Below are 10,561 nucleotides of genomic sequence, written 5' to 3'. Positions count from 1 at the left end.
TTCAAGATCAGTGCCTGTCATCCTGAGGTTCCAAAGTTCTTCTTCAAGTTTTTGTATTTCGCCCCTCGGGCAGTATTCCTTTAACATTAGAGCTTTCAAATCCTCCCAGCTGATCGCGTTAGCTACTGCAGGAGTAAGTGACTTAACTCGGCCATTCCACCAAGTAAGTGCTTTTCCAGTGAAAGTGAATGCCGCAAACTTGACCTTGCTCGCTTCAGGACAAGCGCAGATTTCAAAAACTGCCTCAGTCCTTTCGAACCATTGAACCAGTGTGATAACGCCCCCGCTTCCATTGAAAGGATCGGGTTTGCCATTCGTGAAGTCTTTGTAAGAGCACTCCCTCGTACGCCCCGTACTGTCCCCATGAATGGAATTTGTAGCTCCGGATCCAGAACCGCCGGAACCATGGGTTCCCATTTGCGACATTGCTGCCGCCACGGCTGCTGTTACTGCAGCCTGGAACATTGCAGGATCAAACTGCGGAGGTGCTGGTGGAGGCGGCACTGGGTTGCTGGAAGGCCTTGGTCTTTTCCTTGGTGGCATGGTTCTGTCATAAAAAAAAATGACTAGTCGGTAAGACTTCAATAGTGATAACGAGTCGAGTGTTACTGGTTTCATCCCTCTTGTATTTTATCATAACTTTATTATTCGTAATTGTTTGTGTGATCAGGTTATGATGTATAGTGCCGAACATTCAATAAATAAAATACATGCCAAATTTCATTGATAACTTTTAGTACATAACGCTTAGAGAGAAAAGTTTGACCTCATAAGGGTCTACATTACATCGTTACAAAAGGTAGTTTTTGGCATTACAAAACCCCTTTGAATAGTGTAATCACATAGTCGCAGGGTCGACCTACATACGAGGAGTAGCACCAACACGTACTCATAGAATTCTACTACCTAGACGGGAGAATAGCAACGAGCTCTAATCACTGCGACCCTTCTTTGACGGAGGCTGCGATGATGTCGATGCGCCCTGTAGTTCCGCCAATTTGCGTTCGGCTGCAACCATTCTCTCTTCGAGTGCCATGTATCTTTCCCGATACTCTCTTGTTTCTGCTTGAGCCGCGAGAAGGTCTCGAATGAGTTGGTCTCGGTGGTGGGAGTCTCGTTCCAGGTTTCTGGTGCGATCCGTAGTAGACTGTACAATGGCACTTAACTCCCGGACCTGATCTGTCGTTGTCCTACCACGATCATCCATTCTTGCCATTCGTTGTATCGTGACGGGGAGAGCCCTATCAGCCGGTCCACCATGAGTGAGATCATAGTAACCTCGTTGGTAGCCATATGGTGACCGTTGGCGTTGTTGTCGGCTCCATCTTTCGATCATTGTTACCCAAGGGGGTTCAGGTCCGTTGTAACCAAAACGGTGCGCGGGTACCCTCGCGATGTAGGGAGGGTTGAATACTTCTGTTGGTTCCTCCGCTTCGTTCCCAACCATGACTACCTCATCACCTTCTTCTTCTTCCTCGTCTTCCTCTTCTTCTTGGTCGTCTTCCTCTTCTTCTTGGTCGTCTTCCTCTTCTTCCTCTTGTTCGTCTTCCTCCTCGGGCTCCTCCTCGGGATCCTCTTCGGGATCCTCCTCGGGTTCCTCTTCGATCCATCCCGCGTTTCCCTGATTGGGAAAGTAGGGGTCCCCGGGTATGTGAAATCCTGCCATGTCGTCTGCACGAGAAACGGGGTTAAGAAGTACGTATCGGAAAATAATAATTTGGCGTTATAGAAACGTACAAATACTCCTATAGTATTTTTAAATGTTTATATTTGGTTCTTAGCGTGTTCTTTATGGAGTGTTATTAGGTTTTCAGATTTGTCGCTCATTACGACTATTCCTTAGTGTGCGTAAGTTACTTCTTGGACGGATATAGTTGATCAGGCTATATCCTTCCCAGAACTGATTACACATGCTAAGGCGTATTAATAATGTTCGACTCCTCCTCTTTCAATTTATGTTCTCCTAAGTTATGACACCATGCTAATATAGAATGCATGCAAGTATACTTTTAAACAAGAAATTATTTGTTTTCTAAAAGTACAACTCTTTAAATCACTTTAAGAATCAGAGACTTTTAGTCCCAAATGTGTTTATAATTTGCATATCTTATGTGGTTGACATACTTAATTCACTATAAACCATGCTCTGATACCAATCTGTCACACCCCCAAACCGAGGATGGCGGAACGTCCGGGGGTGGAGGACTTCATGTATAGCATCATAACCACAATTTTAATAGTAATTTAAGCACACTTGAAATCAGCCTTGGATCTCAAAAATTTGTAATAGGGAGGATGAATTTTTACTTACTAAGTGTGGAAGAACACTTGAAATCAGCCTTGGATCTCAAAAATTTGTGTAGAAGAGTTTGAGAGAAAAAGTGGTGCTTGTTACTTAGTGGAATGAGAGAAATGAGAGAAAATGAGGAGTGTGGTTGTTTGTTCCAGCTCAAAAACGTGGGAGTGAGTGAAATTTGAGTGTAAGGGAACATTGAAGTGACATAGGTAAGGTGGGGAGGTATGGCTGGTCATAGAGTGGGTGTGGGGTGGTTGCTTGTGTCATAAGTTAAGGCAAAGTCAACACTCTACCTTAAATAAATCCCTCATTAAATCTTTATTATTTAATTAATGATTTTTATAAAAATATGTTTAAATTATGAATATTTAGGGTTTATTATGTTAAAATAAAATTTCTGGAGAAAATCCTGCTTTAAAATCACGAAAAACGGGCTTAAAATGTTAAAAATATCAAAAATGGGCTGAAAATGACAAAAATGCGAAGCCTGGCCGAGGTTCGGCCCTCTTATGCTGAACCGAGAGAGAGAGGGAGGCGGAACCGAGAGAAGAAGAAGAGAGAAGGGAAGGAGCCGAGAGGAGAGGAGAAGGAGGGAAGAAACCGAGAGGTGGGAGGGGACAGAGGAGCGCGCGAGGTAGAGAGTGAGAAGAGAGCAGAGAGTGAGAGGCGGAGCAGAGAGTGAGAGGCGGAGCAGAGAGTGAGCAGAGAGGCGGAGGCGGACCGAGAGTGCGGCGCGAACAGAGAGTGGGACGGACCGAGAGGGACCGACCGCTCGGTTGTGAACAGTTCCTTCGGTTCCTGCTTCTTGCTCTCGGTTTCGGTTCCTCCTGGGCGAGTTCGGTCTCGGTTCTCTTAGCCGCCAGAGGCTCGGCCTCTGTTCTCTTAGCCACCAGAGGCTCGGCCTCTGTTCTCTTAGCCACCAGAGGCTCGGTCTCTGGTCCTAAGAAGCCTCTCATTCCGGTTTCGGTTCCTAAAGCCTATTTTTCTCGTTTTCGCCCCGTTTTAAGCCGTTTTTGACCCGGTTAAGGGCCGGAATGACCCGAATGATTCCAAAAAGTTACGGGAAACTTTTGAGAGAGATTTGGGAGAGATTTGACATTCTTGGAGAGATTTCTCATACAAAGAGATATTTGCGAGAGTTTTCACATACTTGGAGGGATTTGGGAGAGATTTGACATTCTTGGAGAGATTTCTCATACAGAGAGATATTTGAGAGAGATTTCACATACGTGGAGAGATTTGGGAGAGATTTAACATTCTTGGAGAGATTTCTCATATAGAGAGATATTTGAGAGAGTTTTCACATACTTGGAGGGATTTGGGAGAGATTTAACATTCTTGGAGAGATTTCTCATATAGAGAGATATTTGAGAGAGATTTCACCTACTTAGAGAGATTTGACATAGACAGAGATAGAGTGAAAACGATTGAGAGAGGATCCATGTGGGACAGTTGTGAGTGTCCGGCACCGCAATGCATGGTTCGTAAACCCTGTTAAGCCTTGTTTAAGGATCTTACACATTCCCGATGAGTATGCAACATGGTTTTCATCAGTTTAATTCACTGATTAGTACTAAGGCTTAGGAAAATTTTTAACACAAAACTTTTCTCTAGTGATGTTTTCCCATTAATATAGCAAGTTATACAATACGAACATAACACCAACCCTAATACACAAGGTTTAATAGAGTTGACCGGCTTGACTTGATGACTTGACTTGACTCAAGATTAACGATTGTCACATCAATGAAGACGGTACAACTGTTGCTGACACTCATATTCTACCCACTGCTCGATTTCAATCCAAGCCATCCTCATCAACATAAGCTTTTGATTTCGGATCATCCTCATCCACTCATGCTAATGAAACTGAATACACTCAGAAACTTCAGGATGATGCTACTACCAACAAGCCTGGTCCTTCGGTCAACTCAGAACCTCACAAAAACAAGCCTCAACATTCCAACTGAGACACCGGATCGTCCATAGGAGACTACATTGATCTGTTTGCTCTTCTTGACATCCAAACCAATGTAACAGACACCAAGAAGAAGGTTGATACCCTTGAAGCTTCTGTAGCAGGTCTTAACTACAATATTGATGAGAAAGTCTCCGGACTGGACACAAAGCTAGATGCCATTCTTTAATCTCCATTTAAAGCTAGCAAGTCCAGACCAACCGTTGCTGAACGAGAATCTCAACTAGACCATATTATCTCTCTCAGGCACAACATACCATAGAAGAAGTTGAACAAAAATATGATACTTCTATCGATCACTACCTGTATACAATCTCCGGGATGCTGAAGGTTGATGATGACCTAGTTGCTGCTAATAAAGATCTGATCAATAAAACTCCGGTTCGTCATGAGAAACAGATTCAACGACTAGAGAAAGAAATCAAGAAGAAGGAAGAAATTAATCTGATTATGTAGCGAGTTCTTATTAAGCTTCTTCGAGTCTATTGGAACATTATGGATGTTCCGAACAATAAGTTTGATGAGATGTTGTAAATTTTTCAGGATCTCTTTAATCATCTCAAAGCTCTGACCCCCACTACTGAAGCTTATGACACCCTCACCCGTCAACTCAACACCAACTTTTAGAAGGTGTTTGAATAATTTTCAAATCTAAAAGGGTCTCTCATGGTTGCTCTAGTTGATAGGTCCGCCGTTGCAAAAGGGGGAGACGGGTCAAGTCAACCGTGGAAAACTACCTCGGAATATCGGCTCCACGATGAAGATGGAAATTCCAATGATGAAGTCCAACTTTTTTATAGACTTCTAGGAAATGAAGATGAAGATTATAAAGAAAGTGAAGAATCTCTTATTAAAAATGTAGTGTTAGCTCTACAAACTCCAAAGAAATTTCCAGCCAAGGTGCTTACGGAGGAAGACAAAAGAATTTGGTCAGCAGTTTCATGGCCATCTACGCAACCAGATGCTCTGTCAAGGAGTATCCAAATGGAAAAGGCAAAAACCAACCTGGAGATTGATGCCTTCCGGTCCACTTCATCCATGCTTCCACTAATTCCTCCTCATAAATTGTTCCAATGGATGAAGGTTCTCCCTCCAGATTCTAGATGACATTCTAGAAGAACCCTTTAAATCCTCTCCTCTGGAATTCTCCATAGATGAAAAGATGAAACATATCATCTCGGAACACAATAAAGATAAGGGTAAGAAGCCAATCAAGGAAAGCCATCAAGCTCACTACTCCGGACCTCCACCAAATAAAAAATTTGGATGGTCTCAGGAGGGAATCAACAAAGCCCTAGAGGACTACATCTGGTCTAGGTGCTTAAAGATAATCCCAATCCGATGTGTGGTATCTCTCGTCATTGTTGAGAAGGTATTCTCCATGACGTCGACATATTACCTTTCTTGTACTACGACATTCCCACAAATGATTCGGAACAACTCGACCCACCGCTCTCTCCATACAACAAGTTCTACATCAAGTTTGCTCATCCACCAATGACAAGCCGGAGATGATCATCCGGACAGAACGTGAAAGACTAAAAACCTTCTACTCTAGGAACGCACTGCCTTAAAAGGAAGTGTGGAATAGGAAGAGGATAAGAAAGATCTCAGGATTTGGAAGGAATATTTTAACAAAATATGTACTCAACTGTGTACTATTTCGATATCACATCTTCCGAAATAAACCAACTTCTCACACCTTTATTGATGCCGATTTTCCTATAATCCATCCGAATGATATTCTGACCATTATTGCGCACTTTTAGAGTCTTCAAAATGATGATATCATTATGGGTGCCTATCATGTTGCCTTATGCTTTCTGAAGGACTATGATGCGGAATTTTGTCGATGCGACTATGAACTAGCACACTTGTTCGGAATCGAAGAATTTCTTGCCAAGATCGAATATGTTCTACCAAAAGATAAACTGCTAGCTGAAGGGCCTATTGATGAACCAGTTCTAGGGTTTATTTACAAAACAAAGACGACAAAAAATGACTTCTTTGGAGTCCATTACAAACACCTAGCTCATACTAGAGTCCTTGAAAATCTTATTAGTCGAGCATCTAGGTCCAAAGCTCTTAAACATATCAATGAAAAGTTTGTGAGTTAGTTGCAGTGGTATAACTGTTGGATTAGGTCCCTAAGTTCATGCCTATTTCTTGAATGTACTTGACCTGGTTGGCATGGTCCATTTGGGTTGCATGGCTTTGCAACACTTGGATATACTAAATGAGAGAAAGGACACTTAAGGTTTATTAAGATATTATAAGTTATAATATATAAATAATTTTATTTAATTAGTATTGATCAAGAATTAAATTGAAATTAATTAAGTGATCAAAAAGTGACTAATTAAATATATGGGGTTGATTGTGTAAATCATCCATTCTATAGTGGGATAATGATCCATGGTTTATGGAATTGGGCTAAAACCCAAAAGGTGCTCCATGGATAGTCTATGGAGGTTATAAACCCATGGATCATGGAATATGTAAAGCCATGCACATTAGGGTTTACATGGAGTAACCTTACATGTGGCACACTATATAAGAAGCTCCATGGCAAGCAAAATTGGCCACTAAGAATAGAACAAGAGGGCTAGCTGATTTTGAGGTGTTAGTGAACTTCTCTCAAGGTTATTCCAAATGTTGTGGTGTTGTGTGAGACATTTGAGGCATCACACTTGAGTTTCTAGGCTCACATGGTTCTCAAGGAATCAAAGTAACAAAAACCTATGTTCTTCTACTAGTTATTATGTTTCAAAGTTCCCAATGCCATGCAAGTTAGGTTAAGAACCTTGGAAAATCAAATATGCATGTATCTTAGTAAAACATAGATCCAAGTTTTCTAGGGTTGCATCTTCACCTTAAGAGTGTTATAATGCTTAAAACCCTTCAGTGGTATCAGAGCCTAGTCTTGTTTTCTTGATACTTGATTCAAACTTGTTGAAAAGACTCAAAAAACTACTATTTCTTAGTGAACTCGCCGAGTCCATGGGGGACTCGACGAGTCCATGTGTTAATTCATGCTACTCCTCGAGTAGGTTCTTGCACTCGTCGTGTAGGAGGCCATGGATGCAGGTTTTCAACTTTTGCTACTGGAAATGGACTAGAAACATTACCCTAAACTGTTTTGGTCTTATAAAACTTGTTTAAGATGGTGTAATGGTTATGCTAATCCATTTACAATGGTTATTATCAAAATTTCAAGTTTTGTATGTGTTATTTATGATTCTTGAAATTGTTGATATGAATGTTCACGAACTTATGAGTTTAGAAGATCATAGGAATTATTTGCAACTAGTTTGTTAGTTTAATTCCCAAGATGGCCTCCCGGATAGCTTCGGCCACCTTCTCATGAATCATCCTGTGAATCGCATCATCGCTAACTCCATTGCTATCAGGGTTGTGACGCGTACCTACCATGATGTCTCTGAAACACAACATAAAATAAGCACAGACTTGCTTCAGTATACTCACACTTGATCACTCCCCCTACATCCATTAGTACGGGCCTAATGCTACCTTCCACACTGCATCTATAATCACCCCAAGTCCTCCTCCTAGGATTCTAGATCGCAAGTACTCTATATCTCGCCGAACATAGGCTACTCTCATAAGCTCATTTCTGCTACATACTCGTACTCAAAGCAAATTATAGGTAGCAGTAACTCCTAGGGTAAGGCATCACCAATCAGACCATTCGGGTCCTAAAATATTAAGTACCTAGCCTACTCTCTAGCATGCATAACGTATCTCATAATATCTCATAACACTAAAAGTAAGGGTATTTTGGGAAAATCACTGTTCGAGCGTTGGCCGACTGTACACACTGCACTTTCTCGTTTTCTCATAAAAAATCTTACTCATTTTAGAAAAATCGTTTTCTTGAAAAAATTCTCAAATCCTCAGTTTGAGTCCAGACATACTCGAAGGTGCATCCGAATCCCTCAAACCAAGTCCCTGATACCAACTTGTAACGATGTATTTTTTCAACCAAATTTTTCATTTTTAAAACACATAAACCTCATATATTATATATCATGAAAATCATAAGTGTCTCAATGTCAACATAAATCCACAACAAAAGTGAAATCCTAGAATCCTCAACATAATCTCGAGCAGGTGTGTACAATCATGCCTGTGGTTTCCTGCGATCCTCGGAAGTACCTGAAACACATAACACATAACACAGTAAACATAAAGCTTAGTGAGTTCCCCAAAATACCATGCACAAATAATTAGCCACTTTAGGCTATAGCTCTGGAAGACCCTCCGGTCAATGTGTCTCAGTGGGTCCCTCCAGTCCCATAGTTCGTTGGACCCTCCGGCCTCATAGTTCGTTGGACCCTCTAGCCACATAGTTCGTTGGACCCTCCAGTCCGGTCTAAGTATCACATAATATATCATAAATATCACACAACAAAAGGCATAACTCAAGTAACCACATACGACCCACTGGTCACACATAAATACCACTCTAGGTAATGTATACTGAGAAGACTCACCTCGAAGCAAGATAGCTAATACACCTTGTACACAAATCACCGATCTAGCCTCCGCCTAATACATCTGGTGATTATCTCTAATTAGATCACAATTCTAATAAGTTCATACTAACCCCTTCTAACTCTTGGTAAGGGTAAAAGACCATTTTACCCCTCTAAGATCTTAGTTATTCACATTTGGTCAAAACTCTAAAGGTCAACCAAAGTCAAACTGGAGTCAACAGTCCATATTGACCCAACTTGACAGTGCATCAGGAGGACTCGTCGAGTCCCCTCGTTTCCTTTGAGGCGTTATGAAAAACAACTCTACTCGTCGAGTTGACCTGCTAACTCGACGAGTTACACCATGCTTAAACTTATCAGAATAAACCCTAAGCGACCCATCGAGTCAGCTCATGGACTCGGTGAGTTCATTCAATCTCTACTCCCATTCAGATGTTTTAGGGCAGATTTGTCACTCTAATTATTAGATCTAGGCTCCCTAGGCTCGATTTCCATGTAAAGTTTCGATCTTTACGTTCATGCATGACATATTTGCTTCATAATCCCATTACAAGCATCAAAGGAAGGTTAGATGCTCATGAGCCTGCCCCTAACCCAATAAATCTCGAATATTTGGGATCTCAAGGCCTCCTATAGTCCAGATCTGATGTTCCAACCTCAAGCCATTCTCAAATAATGCAAGGACACAAGATGATTGGAAGAAAACCCTAAAAACTCCCACAAAAGAGATCTAACAAAATATGTGGCCAAGGTGAGAGCTTTTTACCTCTGTATAGATGCTAATGATTGAATAACACCAGATCCACAACCTCTCCTTGATAAGATCCACAATGCTCTTCAAATCTTCCTTCAAAAAGCACAAGAATGATCAGTTAGGTTTCTCTCTCTCTACACAACGAAGGGGCAAGCTTAGGGTTTCTCTCTATGATGTGTGGCCGTAATAGGAGGCTATAAGTGCCTTTAAATAGGTCCCAAACCCGGGGATTTAGGGTTTCTCATTCCAGCGCCTACTCGACGAGTCTACTCTCGAACTCGTCGAGTAGATCATTAAAATCATGTGGTCATACCCGCTTCTACTCAGCGAGTTATAGCGGCAACCCTTCAAGTAGATCAATGATCCTTGGAAATAAATAATTAAAATAATATACCTGGAAATCCTGCTGTTACAATTGACATCATTTTGCACTCCTGACCTTCTTGTTTTGATCAATTCCGAATGACATACCACATGAACAAGGAGGAAGTTACACTCAGTAAACTTCAAGGACCCTTGAAGACCGTCGAAAGTGGTCTTAAGGGTAAATCACTTGTTACCACTCCTACTCTAATGCTGCCCCTATCTTGGCAATTGGGAAAGGCAAACGAAAGAAGAGGAGGAGCCCTTCGAAGGGTACCAAGGGAAAGTCCCTTGATGGCTCCTCTTCAAGTGGAACCAAGAAATGTTCTGTCACTCCTTCTGCCAACCCAAAAGAGGCTGAATGCTTATATTTCCATGAAAAGTCACAATGGAAGCGAAACTGACCAAAGTACCTTGAAGATGTTAAGGATGGGAAAGTGAAACCCAGCCATGTAAGTATTTACACTATATTGTCTAATAACTCACCTAAGTCTAAGTGTTGTGTCCTTGATATAGGTTGTGGTATTCACATATGTTTTGATTTGTAGGGACTAAGAAAAAGTGAGAATGTGGAGCATGGGAAGATAAAGTTAATAATGGGGAACAAGAAAGATTCACTTGTCACCAAGATTGGAGTTTATTCTTTGTTGCTA

Source organism: Lactuca saligna, chromosome 9, assembly GCF_052625555.1.
Source record: "Lactuca saligna cultivar CGN05327 chromosome 9, ASM5262555v1, whole genome shotgun sequence".
NCBI lineage: Eukaryota > Viridiplantae > Streptophyta > Magnoliopsida > Asterales > Asteraceae > Lactuca > Lactuca saligna.
The sequence above is the reverse complement of the archived record's forward strand: the minus strand, read 5'-3'. Positions refer to the sequence as shown.